The 20,694-nt window shown below is 44.5% G+C and overlaps 1 long non-coding RNA gene across 1 annotated transcript in view; it reads right to left on the bottom strand.

The window, feature by feature from the left end:
• The window catches only part of LOC121280191, a 903,449-nt gene that overhangs the window by 495,773 nt on the left and 386,982 nt on the right, over positions 1–20,694 (bottom strand). The window contains exon 5 of the long non-coding RNA XR_005943559.1: positions 9,016–9,161. This is a non-coding gene — a long non-coding RNA (uncharacterized LOC121280191). The remainder of the gene's footprint in view (positions 1–9,015; positions 9,162–20,694) is intronic.

Here is a 20,694-nt window from a genome sequence, read left to right as displayed (position 1 = left end):
CACCAACCGAGACAAAGGAAATAATATCGGAAAATTATGTCAAATATGTCAACAACCCTTTAAGATTTCTCTTGCTGAAGCAATTGATGATTGGGAAAAGGAACCTGCCAAATTAAGTATCGGCATTTTCTTAAATATACTTATACTTTATATTTCACTACTTGCCAAAAAATTGAAAATGAGGTTACTGGATAAAACACAGTTCCCTACTTTCAAATAAATAAATCCAAAAAAATCTGTTCGGTGATATTGGATGATTTTGAATTCTCATTTTACTGCTTTTCCAACGGAAACTCTTGGCTCCTTGGCAGGATTTTATTAAAAAATTATCAAACAAATAGATCACGTGGGTGGCTGGATTTAATCGTGTGGGAGTCTGAGACTGTGATACATGAAGTCCATAGTCGTTCTTCATTGGCTGAGTCCAAGTAAAACCTCATGTGACCATAAAAATGTTGGCATTTGTAAGGTTGTCTGGCTAAAGAACAGATGTGTGTTGCAAAACAAAAAAGTGTGGGGAGGGAGGAAGTGTGAGGCAAAAGGAAAGAAGACTTGCTCAGCTGCCAGGAAGAAATAATTTATTTTGGTTTCTGCAAATTTTCGAACCCCAAAGCTTTTTCTTGAATTTTGTTGGACTCAAGTGACAGGGAGATGGGGTATGCCAATTGTGATTGACTGGAAAAAACCTTGAGGTTCAATTTCAAATGATGAGATTCATTGCACTTTATAAATAATCAAAATAATCCTACAAAAATATGAGAGTGTTGTGTAGTTGTGTGATTCAGAGAAGTCTACTCTGGATGATTTTAGTTGCTAAGAAAAGTTACATTATTAATGTGTGTCCACAATTTTTACAGTGCCATCTATTAATTGGCAATAGTGAGTGGCAAGACAAAGAAGGAATTTTTACCCTCCAAAACAGGTGTATTTAGGTCTGGTGAACTGTGAAAATTAAAAAAATATGTATCAAGTTCAACCGCCTTGATTCTGCCTGTTTTCAGTTTTAACAGAGGTGATAAGTGAGTGTGGGCAACCACGCTGCTCCTAGGAGGTGGATTGATCATTTAAACATTATAATGAGGCTGCATGCCTCAGATTTTATCTGTTTTTCAAGTTTAACATGGATGTCAGGAAACCCAGCAGCTAAGGGGTAAGCTGCTGCGTATAAGAGGGGAGTGCCTTTACAACATTGCTGGTGGGCCAGGAGGAGCAGGCACGCTTCCTCTCATTCCACTAGCTACCGGACAGGAAACATGCTCGGAAAAAAAAGTGATGCATGCTGTGGAGCTGAAACTCCAAAACATGTAGGGAAAACCTCAACTTCTAGATTTCCTAAACACAGCTCTTCCTTATCACTGCTCAAAAATTCCAACATGTTTGGGATCAATATTTTCACTTCTGCATTCTGTGGCCTGGACACTGCATAAATCGGTTGCTTAGTCATGACTTTGTTATAGCATCCAAGTACATGAAGCAAGTCACTCAAGCCAACTCCCACAATAGAGCCAGCCAGGACATTACCCGCACCCTTATTCCTTACCAGCAGAAATTGGGGACACCAGGAATGGTGGTGGGAATCCTGGAATTTGTTCCATTTTAAAGTGGCTCCAGAGTCCTTCCAACTTTGCGAAAATCCAGACCCTGGACTCCAATGTTTGAATTAGGAGGGAGTTACAAAAACTTAGGTTGTATTCCTGGAATTTAGAAGCTAACAGGGCGATTTGAACAAGGTTTTCAGATATTAAGGTGCACTGATAGAATGGAGAGAAAGAGAAACTATTTTTGCTAGTTGGGGAGTCTAGGACTAGGAGCACAGTTAAAAATTAGAACCAGACCTTTCAGCAGTGAAATTAGAAAACACTTCTTCACACAAAGTGTGATAGGAGTTTGAAACTCTATATGCTTGTTGACAACTGGATCCTTGGCCTACTTCAATGTGCTAAACATAAATCATGGGGAGGCTTTGAGAGGTCATGAGATGAGCCACAGAGGACCCAGCCTTGACCCTGTTCTTATACATGTGGCCTTGATAGGGTGATTCAGTTAAGCTTCCTGATGCTAGATCAATTGTTAATTTTAAAACTAATATTGATAGATTTGTTAGTCGCAGATGACAAGGGTCTGTGGCAAAGGAGAGCATATGGAGCTAGGCTGCAGATCAGCCATGATCTCATTGAATGGCAGAACCAGCTTGAGGGTCTAAATGGATTACTCCTACTCCTGTTCCTATCTTAATAGATGTCAAGGCAACATTTGACCAAGTATAGTACCATGAGCTCCAACAAAAATTAATGTCAATGAGGCTTAATAGGAAAATCCCTCCTAGCAGCTGGAGTTATATCAGACACAAAGGAAGATAATTGGTGGTTGTCAGAGGACAATCATTATAGTCTCAGGGCATCACTCTAGGAGGTCCTCAGAAAACTGTTCTTGTACTAACCATCTTCAGTAGCTTATGTAATAACTTTCCTTTCAACAGAAGGCCAGGAATGGGGGCTTTTGCTGAAGACTTCAGTGTATAGCTCCATTCATAGCTCCTTCAATAACAAAGTAGCCCATGTCAACATACAGCAAGCCCTTAATAGCATCCTAGCTAAATCTGACAAGTGGCAAATAACATTCCTGGCATATAAGTGCTCAGTTACAATCAATTCCAACAAGATAAAGACCAACAATCTCCTCATAACCGTTACCAATTTCCCCACCATCAACATAACGAACGTTACCATTGACAAGAAGCTTAACTGAATCACCCTATCAAGGCCACATGTATAAGAACAGGGTCAAGGCTGGGTTCTCTGTGGCTCATCTCATGACCTCTCAAAGCCTCTCAATGATTTATGTTTAGCACATTGAAGTAGGCCAAGGATCCAGTTGTGAACAGGCATATAGATGACATCTCAATGTTAAAAACAAATGAGGTTTGTTCAGAAAAGGTTGGGTCTTTAAGTTCAGAGATGAACAAAGCAGAAGCAGGGTCTACATTTAATCATGCACATTCTCACTCTTAGAGCATAATCTCCTGGGCTAGGCTTGAGCAGGAAGCATGACGAGCAGAGGAACTTCATTTAGCAGGAGACCAAAAATCAGTTTCCTGATGGCGGGTCGAGCTTCCTGATGAACAAGGTCGAGAAGTTCTTTTGCATGTATTTGCATGTCATGCATGCTCATTAAAAGGCCAGCTCGCTAGAATTAAGTGCCGGCTCCAAATTAAGTTTTCTACCAAGAAATTTTTTCTTTCACTTTTACGACAGTATACAAGTGGTATGCACCTGGTGAGGTAGACTTCTTCCATGATTACCACTGAGTCCTGCATTATCCTCTTCGGGGAGTATCTGTAAATGCCAGCCTATGCTTGAGACCAGGTGCTGGCAGTTCAGGTTGCGTGAAAGATGACCAAGGGAAGGAGGAAGGGAGGCAGCCTTAGCAGAGAAGGTTGGAGCAGTGGACGGGCAAAGGTGGAAGGGTCAGTGGGGAAGGACAGAGCAGTGGATGGGCAAGGGAGGCAGGGTTCGTGCAGGCTGCCCGGGGAGGGTTGTTGTAGGCTGCCTGGGTAGGCATAGTGCAGGCTGCCCAGGAGGATTAGTGCAGGCTGTCCGGGGAGGGAGAGAGCATACTGTCCGGGGAGGGAGAATGCAGGCTGTCTGGAGAGGGATGGTGCAGTCTGTCCGGAGAGGGATGGTGCAATCTGCTCGGGAAGGGAGAGTGCAGGCAGTCCGGGGAAGGGTGGTGCGAGCCGTCCAGGGAGGGAGAGCGCAGGCTGTCTAGGGAGAGAGAGTGCGAGCTGTTGGGAGAGGGAGAGTGCGGGTTGCCCGGGGAGGGAGAGTGCGGGCTGCGCGGGGAGGGAGGGTGCGGGCTGTCCGGGGAGGGAGAGTGCCGGCTGTCCGGGGAGGGAGAGTGCCGGCTGTCCGGGGAGGGAGGGTGCGGGCTGTCCGGGGAGGGAGGGTGCGGGCTGTCCGGGGAGGAAGAGTGCCGGCTGTCCGGGGAGGGAGAGTGCCGGCTGTCCGGGGAGGGAGGGTGCGGGATGTCCGGGGAGGGAGAATGCGGGCTGTCCGGGGAGGAAGAGTGCCGGCTGTCCGGGGAGGGAGAGTGCCGGCTGTCCGGGGAGGGAGGGTGCGGGATGTCCGGGGAGGGAGGGTGCGGGATGTCCGGGGAGGGAGAATGCGGGCTGTCCGGGGAGGGAGGGTGCGGGCTGTCCGGGGAGGAAGAGTGCCGGCTGTCCGGGGAGGGAGAGTGCGGGCTGTCCGGGGAGGGAGAGTGCCGGCTGTCCGGGGAGGGAGAGTGCGGGCTGTCCGGGGAAGGATGGTGCAGGCTGTCCATGGCTTGGACTGCAGGCTAATATGCTCATTGATCATGGTTTTTGTTGAAGGAAGGGTTGTCTGGGTGGTAATGGTGGCAGAGAAAAGTGTTTAAAGGGTGGGGCTGTGAATATCGTGGTTTGGGTACTGAGGGTTAGGATTAGGGTACTGGGAACAGAGGGTACAGTGACAGTGGCAGCGGAGAGTTCTATCTGATAGGGTGGGAGTCACGGTTGGGTACTTTAGAGTTTCATGGGATGGTCCTGGAAAGTCAGGTTAATGATGGCCTCAAGGACAGGAAGGGTCAGGCTCAGCATGGGCATGTGTGTTTGGACAGTAATGATTCAGTGGGGAGAGCAGAGATAAAGGCATAAAGTATTATAGGGTCAAGAGTAACGGGAGCGGTCCATGGCGAACGAGGGGAGGGGGGCGTGGAGATAAAGATTAATATGGTGTCAATGAAGGAAAACGGGCGGGAACTTGGCGGGTCTCAGGGGGAGGGTAGAATTTGCTGGACCTTTGTTGATACAAATGCACACCATTGTTTTACTTGCAATGTCCAATACAGTCTTGCGGTGAGAGCCTGGATTTGAAGTGGGAGGAAGGCACTGGGTGCATTTACTGGTGTGCTTTGTGGGCCAACTAAAGGGGCGCCCTAATAATCATATGTAAATTGGTTGGATAACCAAGTTCATTCTCATCTCTATGGTCAAATTCCCAGGACAGCTGCATTCCTCCATAACTCGTGGGCCTCATTGCAGCATCATTCTGGCAAGGTCTGGAGCAACAGTAAAGCTTGAGCTGAAGGCCATCTCTTCATGACCAAGGGAGAGACAGCCAGGGTGGGCAAGGGAAGTGGAGTTCCATGGGGCCCTGGTGGGGGAATCACCCCAATGTCCTGGGTTGGAACCACATGGTATTGGATAGAATAATAATGGCAGATAAGGGGGTAGGTGTTACCAGTAGGATAGGGCCAACCAAAATGGTTCTCAAGGGGTTTTAAGGGAAGCTCAATAATCTGAGGGAGGGTGCGCAGACATGGCTTTCATGACCCCAGTCCAGACAGCATGTATCCATGCACATGGGTGTCTGAACGAGAGGAGCACTCAGCTGTAGTTATCCTGTGGTGTGGGGGTGGGAGGGTTTGTAGGGCTAGGCTGATTATAAGTACACGCTTTCTCATTGGCTGAATTGTTCAGGGATGCTGGGAAAGTTTCAAACAATGTGATGACTACATTGGTCACTGCAATGTATTCGCAGAGTGCCTCAGGCATCCTGGATGATGGCTGAAGGCAACCTTGCCATTTTGCTAGCCAAGGTGCAACTGAGAAGGAATTAGCGGAGTGCCAGGAACAGGAACAGCAACAGCCACAGCAGCAAGAGGCAGTGGCTGCTCAAAGAGCATTCTTAGAGTGATCCAGATAGGGTTACTAGTACCTGCTGGGCAGCCAAATTCGTACCAAGGCCTCAACTTCAACAGTGATGCCTTAGGGTGTGTCCTACTCAGTTCAGGTTCCTTATACAATATATGGAACAAAAATGCATAGGCTCACATCATCCTTGGATGCTCGGGAGTAAAGTGCAATGCCATTAAATGCATGCAATCGTTTGCAGCACAATGAAAATACAACAAGCGTAATCATAGTGCATATATTTATAACTGTGATTGATATTTACAATGATTCTACACCTGTGCCACCTTTGTGCCCTTAATGTTTCTTTATCTTTCTGTTTCGAACACTATGTCTAGGTGCAGCCCCAGCATCCACCAGTTGAGTTGGAGGCAGCCTGCTGACTGCGCTGTTGACTGTGTGGACTTTGGCAAGTGTTCACTAGTAGTCTCTGTTGCGACCTCCGTCCATGCCGCTGTGGTCAGATGGGAGGGCCTCCTGCTGCCATCTCCATCTTTCCTGGACGGCTTGGAGGAGAACCTGCAGGGAGGCATCATTGAACCATGAGTCCGCACTTTATCTGCTCTGGGACATTCTGGATGAATAACCTAGAGTCCCAGGCTTGCAGTGAGTGGATGGCTGTCCGGATGTTCCTTAAATATGGTGCCAGGACCTTTGACCCCCATGAGGTAAGGGTGGGGATAGCTACTTCCTGCCTGACCCAGGATTCGCCAAGCTCCTTGTGCATGAATATGTAATAAGCTGAACAGCACGAGATTGCGAGTGGTCAACCATCACAACCCCGCCAAGCAAAAGTCGCTCTCATTTCCGCTCCCTCCACCTAACTTATACTCCAGAATGGAAGATACTGCCTTTAGTTCTTTCTGCTCCAGTCTCTTCCAAATGAACTATTTCCCTTCTTTTTATCGTTTTAGGCTGGGAGTTGTTCCTGATTGACCTTAATTGCCTTTAAAGATTTCTTAAGATTATACAGCCTTGACTTGGTCATTCTGACATTTCATAAAATTCTTAAAGCTGTACCCCTATAGTTGATACAGACCTTGGAAAAACTTGCAGTTCACATATCATGCCCCTCTCACTGTCTCAACTCAGGAATATGATGGAATCCTCACTCACCTGAACGGGTGCAGCCACAACACTCAAGAAATCATGCAGGTGAGAGCAGTTTGCCTAATCAATGCCACCATTACTGACCTCAATAACTACACCAGTATGCAAAATCTACAAGGTTCATTGCATCAACTCAACAAGATTACTTCAACAGCAATTCCCTCCACTGCGGCAGCAATATCACAAGAAAACTATCCCAACCAAGTCCCTCTCCAAGTCACATACCACTCTGCCATTTTAACTGAACTATATGTCATGCATCCTTAAGCACTACTGAGTTAGGGCAGAAATTTTCTGTCTGCGAGTCGCATGGCAACGTGTAAAATATCGCGCAGTGACATCGGGCATGCGTCCTGACATCACGGCGCGTCATTCAAACTTTCAGTTTGGCGGGCACGCACCTGAGTCGGCTGCCTGCCCGCCGACCTGTCAACAGCCTATTATAACAAAGTAACTAATTAATGGACCTGCCCGTCCAACCTTAAGGTTGGCTGGCAGGCCGGGAGCCCTGGCAGGCTTCAGAAAAAGTCCATCCATGAGGTTTCATGCGGATTTAAAAATCTCACAATATTTTAAAATAAAAGTTATGGACATGTCCCAATACATATGACAGTGTCACATGAGGGGACATGGCAGGGAAATTTTTTTCTCAGCTTTATTTAAAGTTTAAAATGTGAGCCGATCTCCCTGAGGCAGCACTTTGCCTCAGGCAGATCTGTGCACTCTTCCGCACGCATGCGCGAAAGAGTGCACTCCTGGCTGAGGGAATCCACCCCCCCCGCCCGCATATGGAGCGCATAGCGCTTCCTGGCAGACATCATGCTGGACAGGCCTTAATTGGTCCACCCACATAAACTGGGGGCACCGATCAGAAGCCCGCCTGCGCCCACCCCCACATTTCCCCCCCCACCAACCCCGACAGGGGGAAAATGTTGCTCTTAATATCATAGAATTATAACACTATTTGGAGAAGCCATCATCAGAAGGGCAGCAACAGTTCAAAAAGAAAACTCATACCACGTTTTCATGTCATAACGATGAATAAAAAAGACTTTTTCATGCATGTAGTGTCTGTCACCATACTAGGTTATCTCACAGTGCTAACCCATGAAATACTTTTGAAGTGTAGCCACTGTTGTAATTTAGGGCAATTTGGTAGTCAATCTGGGCTCAGGTCTCACAAACAGCAACTTGTATTTATAAATATTAATTTAGAGATAAATATTGACTAGGATATGGGAAGAACTCCGCCTCTCTTCTTCGAGTAATGGCATGGGATTATTAATGTCCACATGACAGGTCAGTCAAGACTTTGCTTTAATGTGTCATCCAAAAGACAGTAGCTCTGACAACAGTATTCCCTCAGTACTGCACTGATGGATAACAAACACCAGCGTCACTCACATGACAAGAACAAATTAAAAAACAAAGCATTCTCCCTCTTTGCTGCTCTAACATCTTCAGAATAAAGTCTGTCAAATTAACCGTCAGCATTGTGGGTTAACATCTGGTGAGATTGCCAATTTGGCACCAACCATCTTTTGTACTGTAAGGAATTTTAGTTGTAAGAATAACTTACAAATTTCACCACAATTTCAATATTCAAGCTTATTATATCTAGTGTATGTCCATCATGCCACATCTTTCAAAGTGTGTAGCCTAAGAGGTGCCATGCCTACAAAACAGCATGGGGTGAGATGTGTCTTAGTGTAAAATGGGAAATAATAATCCAGCAATCTATTTTAACACCAAACTCTACATTTTTACTTATAGTGGAAAAGCATTTCTGGTGGGGTGTAAAGAAGGCTGTCAATTCACTCACCCACTTTGTGGTGTTGGTGAAGACCAATTTCACCCCTACATACCCATAAGGCAAAATAAATGTGACCAGCTCACACTTGTTATGTTAACAATCAAATAACCAAATGGACCAAATAAATCAAAAAGAACAAATATCAATGAAATAGGACTGAAGATTGAGGGATTAAATCCCTCATTTTCTTTTTAAAAGTGATTATTCACAGGCCAGTAAATACAAAAACAATAACCAAATTGTTCATTTGTTCAGACTTTTTGCTGCACACTATTTTCAATCATCACTCTCTTTCTTACGCAGGTAACTGCACAGCAAAAAATACCATCTAAATAACGCCAAATAATTACACAATTCTGAAGAAGAAAAGCACTCAACTTACCAAAAAGATTGTTGCTTAATTTCAGAAATCTCTGTCCGTTTCCCTTAAGTTGGTTTGGCTTTCAGTTTGTGGGTTGGATCTTGAGTTAGAATATTCATTGGGGTCTTAGATGCTGGTGATTTGTGAATGATGTAGATGAACTCAATCTGTATGAGAGAAATAAATGCATCACAAAAATTGAAATTTTTATCCTCTTTTCTGTGGAACTGTAATATCCAGATTGCAGTTTTCAAATTGCTCATGTGGAGTTACAATACTCAAGAGTGCACTGCAATAACCAGGCAAAAAATCTACAGGCACTTGTAAGCTACAAATGATAGCAACATTAAAATATTTATTTCTCGCCCTTCTACACAGTTTAAGTCATTACATATAAATTCATTCCTTTTACTTGGGATATGGTGTTTATGTTACTGAATTTGCAATGTGGAGACATTTTTACACTGTTCTTATAAATTGTGGAATAATTATGAAGTAAACATGGCTAAATGTGCCCTTAGAGGCAGAGAAAGCAAAAATTATAATAGGGAATAAGGAAATGGCATTCTTGTTAACAAATATTTTGTGTCCATCTCCTCAGGAGCAGACACAAGAAATTTCCAGAAATAATGGGGAACCCTATGCTTCGAGAAGAGTTCCAAAGTGTCAAAGCGTTTTCTTTGTCCTCCCCTGGAATCTTGGCCATTTGAGAGTTAAGAAAACAGGACCTGGTGGAGGACGGTTTTCAGCCATCCAGATGTGGCATATATATACATAACAGCGTGTTTTCCACAGAATTGCAGCCTTTTTCAGGAAACAGTCTGAAGTCACTCGTAGCTTTCAATCTCTTCCCATTTTGTCAAGTCGTAATGTCCAGCAACCGTCGAAGGTCCTTTCCCTCAGTCCTCTGAGAATTCCCGAACCACTTCCAGCAGTAAGGCCCACTCCGGTGATTTCTTTTCTGGCCTCTCGAGGGCAAACCTTCCTGTGTTCTTAAGAATGACATTTCCACCCATCAAAGCTGGAAAGAATATTTGAACAACTCAACTGTGAATCCACAGTGGCACCTCATGCTCTCCAGGCTATCCCTCAGTACCCTGTAGAATCTACGGGTGAACCACCAATGATGGGAGAGCTGTAGCAAGCAATCAAATGCATGAAAAAAACAAAGCCTGTAGTGCTGATGACATTTTAATGGAAGTCTTTATAGCTGGTGAACTGCTGCTTATATCTATGTACTCATTCTCCGAGAGATAAGAAAACCTCACCCCCCTCCCCCGCCCACTTCAGGAATGGAACAATTGTAATTATCTTCAAGGAGGGAGATAAATGATGCTGTGAAGAGTATCAAGATATATCCCTGGAAAAACTCAGCAGGTCTGGCAGCATCTGCGGAGAGGAGCACAGTTAACATTTCGAGTCTGAATGACCCTTCAACAGAACTAAGTAAAAATAGAAGAGAGGTGAAATATAAGCTGGTTTAAGGGGGGTGGGACAGGTACAGCTGGATAGAGGGCAAGTGATAGGTGGAGATAACCAAAAGATGTCACAGACAAAAGGAAAATGAGGTGTTGAAGGTGGCGATATTATCTAAGGAATGAGCTAAATAAGGGTAGAAAAGGACAAGCAAGGTACAGAAAGCCCTAGTAGGGGTGGGGTGGGGTGAAGGAATCAAAAAAGGCTAAAAGGTAGAGATAAAACAATGGATGGAAATACATTTAAAAATAATGGAAGTAGGTTGGAAAAGAAAAATCTATATAAATCATTGGAAAAAAAAGGGGGGGAATCGGAAAGGGGGTGGGGATGGAGGAGAGAGTTCATTATCTAAAATTGTTGAACTCAATATTCAGTCCGGAAGGCTGTAAAGTGCCTAGTCGGAAGATGAGGTGCTGTTCCTCCAGTATGCGTTGAGCTTCACAGGAACAATGCAGCAAGCCAGGGACGGACATGTGGGCGTGAGAGCAGGGTGGAGTGTTGAAATGGCAAGCGACAGGGAGGTCTGGGTAACGCTTGCGGACAGACCGAAGGTGTTCTGCAAAGCGGTCACCCAGTCTGCGTTTGGTCTCTCCAATGTAGAGGAAACTGCATTGGGAGCAACGAATGCAGTAGTCTAAATTGAGGGAAGTGCAAATGAAATGCTGCTTCACTTGAAAGGAGTGTTTGGGCCCTTGGACGGTGAGCAGAGGGGAAGTAAAGGGGCAGGTGTTGCACCTTCTGCGGTTGCATGGGAAGGTGCCCTGGGAGGGGTTGAGGTGTAGGGAATGATGGAGGAGTGGACCAGGGTGACCCGGAGGGAATGATCCCTGCGGAATGCCACCGGGGGGGGGGGTGAAGGGAAGATGTGTTTGGTGGTGGCATCATGCTGGAGTTGGCGGAAATGATGAAGGATAATCCTTTCAATGTGGAGGCTGGTGGGGTGATAAGTGAGGACAAGGGGGACCCTATTATGTTTCTGGGAAGGAAGAGAAGGTGTGAGGGCCGATGCACGGGAGATGGGCCGGACACAGTTGAGGGCCCTGTCGACCACCGTTGGTGGAAAACCTCGGTTAAGGAAGGAGACCATGTCAGAGGAACTGTTTTTGAAAGTAGCATCATCAGAACAGATGCGACGGAGGCGAAGGGACTGAGAGAATGGGATGGAGTCCTTACAGAAAGCGGGGTGTGAGGAGCTGTGGTGGAGGTAGCTGTGGGAGTCGGTAGGCTTGTAATGGATATTGGTGGACAGTCTATCACCAGAAATTGAGACAGAGAGGTCAAGGAAGGGAAGGGAAGTGTCAGAGATGGACCATGTGAAAATGATGGAGGGGTGGAAATTGGAAGAAAAATTAATAAATTTTTCCAGGTCTAGACGAGAGCATGAAGCAGCACCGAAGTAATCATCGATGTACTGGAGAAGGAGTTGTGGGAGGGGGCTGGAGTAGGACTGGAACAAGGAATGTTCCACATACCCCATAAAGAGACAGGCATAGCTGGGGCCCATGCGGGTACCCATAGCCACACTTTTAATCGGAGGAAGTGAGAGGAGTTTAAGGAGAAATTGTTCAGTGTGAGAACAAGTTCAGCCAGACGAAGGAGAGTAGTGCTGGATGGGGTTTGTCTGGGCCTCTGTTCGAGGAAGAAGCGGAGAGCCATCAGACCATCCCGGTGGGGGATAGAGGTGTAGAGGGATTGGACGTCCATGGTGAAGAGGAGGCGGTTGGGCCAGGGAACTGGAAATTGTTGATGTGACGTAAGGTGTCAAAGGAATCATGGATATCGGTGGGAAGGGACTGGACAAGGGGAGAGAGAATGGAGTCAAGATAGCAAGAAATGAGTTCCGTGGGGCAGGAACAGGCTGACATGATCGGTCTGCCGGGACAGTCCTGCTTGTGGATTTTGGGTAGGAGGTAGAAGCGGGCCGTCCAAGCTTGGGAGACTATCAGGTTGGAAACTGTGGAAGGAAGATCTCCAGAGGAGATGAGGTCAGTAACAGTCCTGGAAACAATGGCTTGATGTTCAGTGGTGGGGTCATGGTCCAGGGGGAAGTAGGGGGAAGTGTCTGCGAGTTGACGCTCAGCCTCTGCGAGGTAGAGGTGAGTGCGCCAGACAACAGCACCACCCTTGTCAACAGGTTTGATGATGTGGTTATGGGTACCTGCATGGGCCCCAGCTATGCCTGTCTCTTTCTGGGGTATGTGGAACATTCCTTGTTTCAGTCCTACTCCAGACACACACACACACACACACACCCCCTTCACCCCTCCTGGCGGCATTCCGCAGGGATCGTTCCCTCTGGGACACGCTGGTCCACTCCTCTATCACCCCCTACACCTCAACCCCTCCCAGGGCACCTTCCCATGCAACCGCAGAAGGTGCAATACCTGCCCCTTTACTTCCCCTCTGTTCACCATCCAAGGGCTCAAACACTCCTTTCAAGTGAAGCAGCATTTCACTTGCACTTCCCTCAATTTAGTCTACTGCATTCATTGCTCCCAATGCAGTTTCCTCTACATTGGAGAGACCAAACGCAGACTGGGTGACCGCTTTGCAGAACACCTTCAGTCTGTCCGCAAGCATTACCCAGACCTCCCTGTCGCTTGCCACTTCAACACTCCACCCTGCTCTCGTGCCCACATGTCCGTCCTTGACTTGCTATATTGTTCCAGTGAAGCTCAACGCCAGTGAAGCTCAACGCAAACTGGAGGAGCAGCACCTCATATTCTGACTAGGCACTTCACAGCCTTCCGGATTGAATATTGAGTTCAACAATTTTAGATCATGAACTCTCTCCTCCATCCCCACCCCCTTTCCGATTCCCCCCCTTTTTTTTCCAATAATTTATATAGATTTTTCTTTTCCCACCTACTTCCATTATTTTTAAATGTATTTCCATCCATTGTTTTATCTCTACATTTAACCTTTTTTGATTCCTTCACCCCACCCCACCCCCACTAGGGCTCTCCGTACCTTGCTTGTCCTGCTTTGTACACTTAATTTGCACATTCCTTAGATAATATCACCACGTTCAACACCTCTTTGTCCTTTTGTCTGTGACATCTTTTGGTTATCTCCACCTATCACTGGCCCTCTATCCAGCTCTCTTGTCCACCCACCCCTCCCCCCTAAACTAGCTTATATTTCATTTCTCTTCTATTTTTACTTAGTTCAGTTGAAGGGTCATTCGGACTTGAAACGTTAACTGGGTTCCTCTCCGCAGATGCTGCCAGACCTAGTGAATTTTTCCAGGTATTTTTGTTTTTGTTTTGGATTTCCAGCATCCGCATTTTTTTACTTTTATCTTAAAGTATTTCCCTCTTGTCTATAGCTGACAAAGTCCTGATAAGCATTCTGAATCGCCTACTTCCTATGGTTTAGGAAACCCTCCCAGAGATACAGTGTTGCTTTTGTCCTTCCAGAGGAATCTCAGGCATGGTCTTTTTTGCCAGACAAATCCAATAAAAATCTCAAGAACATCACAAGGGAGTCTTCATTGCATTCATCGACCTGACCAAAGCATCTGACTCAGTAAATCATGAGGCTCTGTGGATTGCGCTCCAAAGATTTGGATGTTCAAGAAGCTTCATCGCAATCCTGCAATTGCTTCATGATATAACAGCAGAAAATTGGGTTAGGGACAATATCAAATTAGTTGCCTTTTAAGCAAGTGCTGTAATACTCTCAGATTTGTAATATTATTGACCTACCATTTATAGCTGTAAATTTCAGAATCCCTGAAGTGTACAATATTTGTATCACATGACAGTCATTTATTAAGAAAATCTGGGTATCTGCAGCCCAGGACACATTGCTGCAGCCATCAGGAAATAAACTCAAAATCTTGGTCTACCCTAATTCATGCCATGGGAGAGCCACCACACATCTATAATCCATCAATAAAATAAGCAGGTAGAGTCAAATAACTCATGTTCACATAGCACTCAGTACACTTAAAAATTTCTCAGTGGTTTACAAGGGTAGCGGATCAATGTCAGTTCATGTAAATAGGTTTATTTATGCAGCTGGGACCACAGTAGATGAAGAAGAAACAGATTCATTTACTTTCTAGGGATTATTCAAAAATATTTACTTCACTGTATCTGTGATGATCCCCGACAACTTCTTTCCAAAATCTTTCATTGCAGATGTGTATACTTAATTTATTTCCAATTCTGACCGTTTTTCTACTCTCATCATGCAAAATCAATTCCTTCAGTGTGAATCATTCCATGATATTAAAAATAAAGCCTTATACCCAGCAAACACTGCATATACTCAAAGTATCATTCACAGCTACAATGCCAGTAAAGTTGCTCATGCCAAGCTCCCAGCACGCTGCTATCCCACTTTTCCACACATGCCAGTCCATTTGAATACCCTCACAGACAACCCTCAGCTCCACTGTAACACAACCTTCAAATGCAACTTCAATAACACAAGAGACCTATCATGAAGAAAATGGTGCAATCCGAAGATTCATTTCAATATTGATGGTAATCTTTTAAATTTGTTGCAAAGAAATAGTACCAGGGAAGGAATATTGCCATCCACTGAGTGACAAACATCTACCATTGTTGGTACTTCTTTCAGTGTCCATTTGTAAAATTGGGGCAGCACCTTGCCCTCATCGGTGGGGGCGGGCGGGAAGCCGACTGCTGCCCGTGATCGGAACCAGACCGCGATTTCACGCTGGCGGGCTAATTAAGGCCCGCCCATTGTGAACCACATGCTGCAGCACTTAGCGCTGACCCTGTTGTGGGGGGGGAGGGGGGGCAAGTGCGAGCTTCGCACATGTGCGTGGGTGCATGCTGTAAAAGTTTCCTGAGGCACAGGGCTGCCTCAGAGAGATGAACAGTTTTCAAAATAAAAAATAAAAGTGCTTTATGGTGTAAAAAAACATGTCCCCTCACGTGTTGTCACATGAGCAGGGAAATGTTAGAAATTAGGATGATTTTTTTTTAATGACGGATCGAAACCTCATCCCGCCTGTGGATGAGATTTTGCAAAAATGCAAAGGCTGCCTGGCCTTTTCGCCTGCCCGCCAGCCATAAGGTTGGACGGGCAGTGAAAAATTTAAATGAACCGGATTGTTAATGGCCTTAATGAGGCCTTTTAATTGTCGGCAGGCATGCTGCCAGCTCCTGCACACGCAACCGAAATATCCCGCGAGTGCGCAATGACATCGGGACACTCACCCGATGTCATTGTGCATCATTTTACGCATTTTATGCTTGAGCGGATCGGGCACGTGCATGCTCGCTCAGCGAAAAATCCTGGCCTTGGTGCTTTTGAGATCATCAATTTCAGTTATGAGCTATGGCGCTTTAGCACTGTAATTGCACCATCACACATCAGAAAGAAAAGAAACTCTGCAAACTACCAACTTTCAGTTATAGCAAATCGCACACTGATAATCATAAGTGCTAACATGGTCAGAATCAAATTCTTATATCAACATCTGTTACAGTATGTATAAATAGAAAAAAATCAATTGCTTGGATTGCAAGGATTTCAGATTGGATCTGAAACAATAAGACAAAGGCAAGATTAGTTAATCCCAAAAGCTACTGATTGTATTTGATACAGGTTTCCACTTTAAGCCAGGTGGTTCGACAGCAAGCTAGGGTAACCCTTCTCCCATGTCTCCTTCACCCTCACCTCCAACAAGTGTGAAGAGCTCATGGACTTCTTCATCACTAAGATTGAGGAAATTCAATCATCTGCCTCCGCCATGTCCCACCCTTTCAATACTCCGGCTAAGCTTCCTTTAATATTTGCTTTAAGCTTCCTTTAATTTAAGCTTCCCTGCCCTAGCCCTGAACTCACATACTTCTCTAGTTTTTCTCCTATCTCCCTTCATACCGTCTCTGAGTTCATCTTGCCCATGAGACCCATTTCCTGTTCCCTCAAACCTTTTCCCATTAATCTGAACACCTGGCCTCCATGTCAGCCGATATTGTAAATGGTTCTCTCTCTTCAGGTGTTGACCCTCTCTTCATTAAATCTTTTGTTATCACTCCTCTCCTCAAAGAAAACCCTTGACTCTGCAATCCTTGCAAACTAAAGTCTCATCTTCAAACTCCCTTTCCTCTCCCAAGTCCCTGAACATGCTGTCACCTCTAAGTCTATTCCCATTTTTCCTGGAACTCCATGTTTGAATCCCTGTCATTGTTTTGCTGCCCCTGTAACAGTACAAATACAACTCTTGGCAAAGTCACAAAATGCATCCTATGTGACTATGACAAAGGTAAACTTTCCCTCCTCGTCCTGTCTGTAGCTTTTGACATGATTGACCATATCAACCTTGACCAATGCCTCTCCACTGTCGTCCCGCTGGGTGGGACTGCTCTCATGTGGTTCCATTCTTATCTATTGAACCTTAGCCAGAGAATCCCAGAGGCTTCCCTTCTTGCACCTACACCTTTACTCCTAGCATTCTCTAAGGATCTATCCTTGGCTCCTCCTATTTCTCATCTATCCTTGCTCCTACCCACACCACCACCCCCACCCCCCCCACCCCGACCACTTCTCATCTACATGCTTCTCCCCAGGCGACATCACCTGAAGGCACAGTGTTAGCATTCACAGTTCGCTGAAGGCACCCAGCTTTAGCTCACCATCACCTCTCTTGATTCCTCCACTGTTGCTAAATTATCAGATTGTTTGTCCGACATCTAATACTAGATAAGTTAATTAAATATTGCCAAGACTGAAGCCAGTATTTTCAATCCCCGCACCAAACTCTGTTCCCTGGCTACCATCTCTCTCCCTGGTAACAGTCTGAGATTACCCAAGTCTGTTCACAATCTTGATGCCACTTTGATTCTTCATACTCATGCCATCATTAAGACCACCTACTTCCACCTCCATAACATCAACCAACCTCACTCCTGTCTCAGATCATCTACTGGTGAAACCCTCATCTATGCTTCATTGCCTCTAGACTCGACTATTCCAATGCATTTCTGGTTGGCCTCCCACATTCTATCCTCCGTGAATTTGAGGTCAACCAAAACTCTGCTGCCCGTGTCTTAACTTGCAGCAAGTCCTGTTTCCCCTATCATCCCCGTTCTTGCTGATTTACACTTCCAGTCAAGCAACTTCTAGACTTTAAAATACACATCCTTTTTTCTGAATCCCTCTCTATGAATTCCTCCAGCTCCACAAACCTCCAAGATATCTATGCTCCTCTAATTCTGGCCTCTTTTGCATTCCAAATTATAACTGCTGCAACATTGGTGGCCGTGCCTTCAGTTTCATAGGCCCAAGCTCTGGAATTTCCTCCCTATACCTCTCTCTCACTTCCCTCCTTAAGACACTCCTTCAAATTCTTTGGCCAAGCTTTTGGTCATCTGAACTAATACCTCTTTATGTGGCTCGATGTCCTACTTTGTTTAATAATGCTTCTGTGAAGCATCTTGGGGCCTTTCATTAAGTTAAACGTACTATATAAAAGAACTTGGCTCACTCATTGGAGTAGCAGGAACAGACCTACCAATGCTGGGATTCTTCTCACTGAACTCCAGCTAAAATGGAGGCCAAATATCTAATGGGTAGCAGGGTACTATGGGAAAGTTGCCAGTAACCTTCATGGTTTATATTAGTTACATTCAAGCAGATATGTCTACATATGAGGTTTCTATCCAAATTACATGCAAGTCACTAGACTTGAGGGAAGGTGTATTCCATAGTAGAAAAATATAAGCCCTACAACACAGATAGGTAAACTGAATAGAGAGAATTGCATGTTCTTAATGTATTGCTCAATTTTGTTTCCTCTTCCATTAATTTAAATAACTTTGGGGTGTGCAATCCTTCACATCTGAATTCCCTCTTGCTCTCCATTGAAAATCTATCCCAGTTATGATTGGTGGGTAGTTTCCAAGTTTCTTGTTTGTCAACCACCCATATAACCAAAGCAGGCTAGTTTTATCTGTTGTTGTGCTAAGTTCCATAGATCAATATATATTTTTCAATATTTTAATTTAGGTTTTGGGTTGCCACTTGTGAGTATCTAGTTCATAATTGTTGAACCCAGTGCTCTTGGTTTGCTGGGGCTAAAGGATCCGGGTTGCACATTTTGTTTGGAGTGACCAAGTCAGTACAGAGACAGAGAACATCAGGAGATCATTGTTAGAATAAACACATGCTGTTTATTTACAAACTAAACTCTGCAACTATACCTGTGTATTCATAACATAAAACTCAGTTTTTATTCATCAGTGACTAACTCAAGGTTCTCTCACATAGAGGTAGACCGCGCTACTCAGCTGTTGGGCATTAAGATCATATGACCTTACATTACAATACTTGTCTTAAAGGTATATTACATCTTAGATTACTACAATAATTGTTTTAGAATTACAATGGAATGAGGGCACAGTTGGCCGGAGTAGACTGGAAAAGCAGCTTAGCAGAAACAATTGATGAACAATGGCAAACGTTTAAGAAAATAGTTCATGACTCTCGACAAAGATACATCCCAGCGAGGAAGGAGGATTCAAGGAAGGGAATAAACTAACCATGGTTAACCAAGGAAGTTAAGGACAGTATCAAATTGAAAGAAAAAAACATTCAATGTGGCAAAGATTAGTAATAAGCCAGAGGATTGAGAAATTTTTAAAGACCAACAAAAGATGACCAAAAAAAATAAAGAGGGAGAAAATAAACTTTGAAGGTAAACTAGCAATTAATATAAAAATGGTCAGTAAGAGCTTCTTTAAATATATAAAAAGAAAGAGAGAGGCCAAAGTGAACATAGGCCCCTTAGAGAATGAAGCTGGGGAAATAATAATGGGGAACCAGGAAATGGCAGAGTAGTTGAATAAATACTTTGTATCAGTCTTCATGATAGAAGATACAACTAGCATTCCAAAAATATTAAATAATCAAGGGGCAAAAGTGGGTGAGGAAATAAATATAATAACTATCACCAAAGAAAATGTACTTGGGAAACTAATGAGGCTAAATGCCAATAAGTCCCCTGGACCTGATGGGTTGCATCCTCGGATATTAAAGGAACAGAGATAGTGGATGCACTGGTAGTAATCTTCCAAGAATCCTTAGATTCTGGAAACTTCCCAGAGGATTGGAGAACTGCAAATGTAACACCTTTATTCAAAAAGGGAGGGAGACAGAAAACAGGTAACAATAGGCCAGTTAGCTTAATGTCTGTCATTGAGAAAATGTTGGAGTCAATTATAAAGGATGCAATAGCAGAGCATTTAGAAATATATAATATAATCAAGCACAGTCAGCATGGCTTTATGAAGGGGAAGTCATGCCTAACAAATTTATTGGAATTCTTTGAGGAGGTAACAGACAGGATAGAAAAAGGGGAGCCAGTAGATGTAATATATTTGGATTTCCAAAAGGTGTTTGATAAGTTACCACACATAAGGCTACTTAATAAGATAAGGGTCCATGGTGTTGGGGGTAGTGTATTAGCATGGATAGCGGATTGACTAACTAATAGAAGACCGAGAATTGGGATAAAGGTCATTTTTGGGATGGCAACCTGTAACTGGTGGAGTGCCATAGGGATCAGCGCTGGGGCCTCAATTATTTACAATATATATTAAGGATTTAGATGAGGGAAGTGAATGTACTATTGCCAAATTTGTGGATGACACAAAAATAGGTGGGAAGGCAAGTGGTGAGGAAGACACAAGGAGTCTGCAGAGAAGTACAGGCAGGTTAAGTGAGTGGGCAAAAACTTGGCAGACGAAATATAATGTGGGAAAATGTGAGGCTATGCACTTTGGCAGGAAGAATAGAGGAACTGAATATTAATTAAATGGAGAAAAACTGCAGAAGGCTGCAGCACAGAGGGATGTGAGAGTCCTTGTACATGAATCCCAAAAAGCTAACATGCAAGTTCAACAGGTAATAGGGAAGGCAAATGGAATGGAGTATAAAAATATGAAAGTCTTGCTAAAACTATAAAAGGCACTAGTTAGACCACACCTAGAATACTGTGAATAATTTTGGTCCCCTTATCTAAGGAAAGATATACTTGCATTGCAGGCAGTTCAGGGAAGCTTCACTAGGTTGATCCTGGCTATAGAGGGATTTTCATATGAGGAGAGGTTGAGTAGGTTGGGCTTGTACTCATTGGAGTTTAGAAGAATGAAAGGTGACCATATTGAAACATATAAAATTCTTAGGGGACTTGACAGGGTAGATGCTGAGAGGTTGCTTCCCCTTGTGGGAGAGTCCAGGTCC

Source organism: Carcharodon carcharias, chromosome 7 (genome assembly GCF_017639515.1).
Source record: "Carcharodon carcharias isolate sCarCar2 chromosome 7, sCarCar2.pri, whole genome shotgun sequence".
Classification (NCBI taxonomy): domain Eukaryota; kingdom Metazoa; phylum Chordata; class Chondrichthyes; order Lamniformes; family Lamnidae; genus Carcharodon; species Carcharodon carcharias.
Note: the sequence above shows the minus strand (reverse complement) of the source record. Positions and strands in the feature narration are given on the sequence as shown.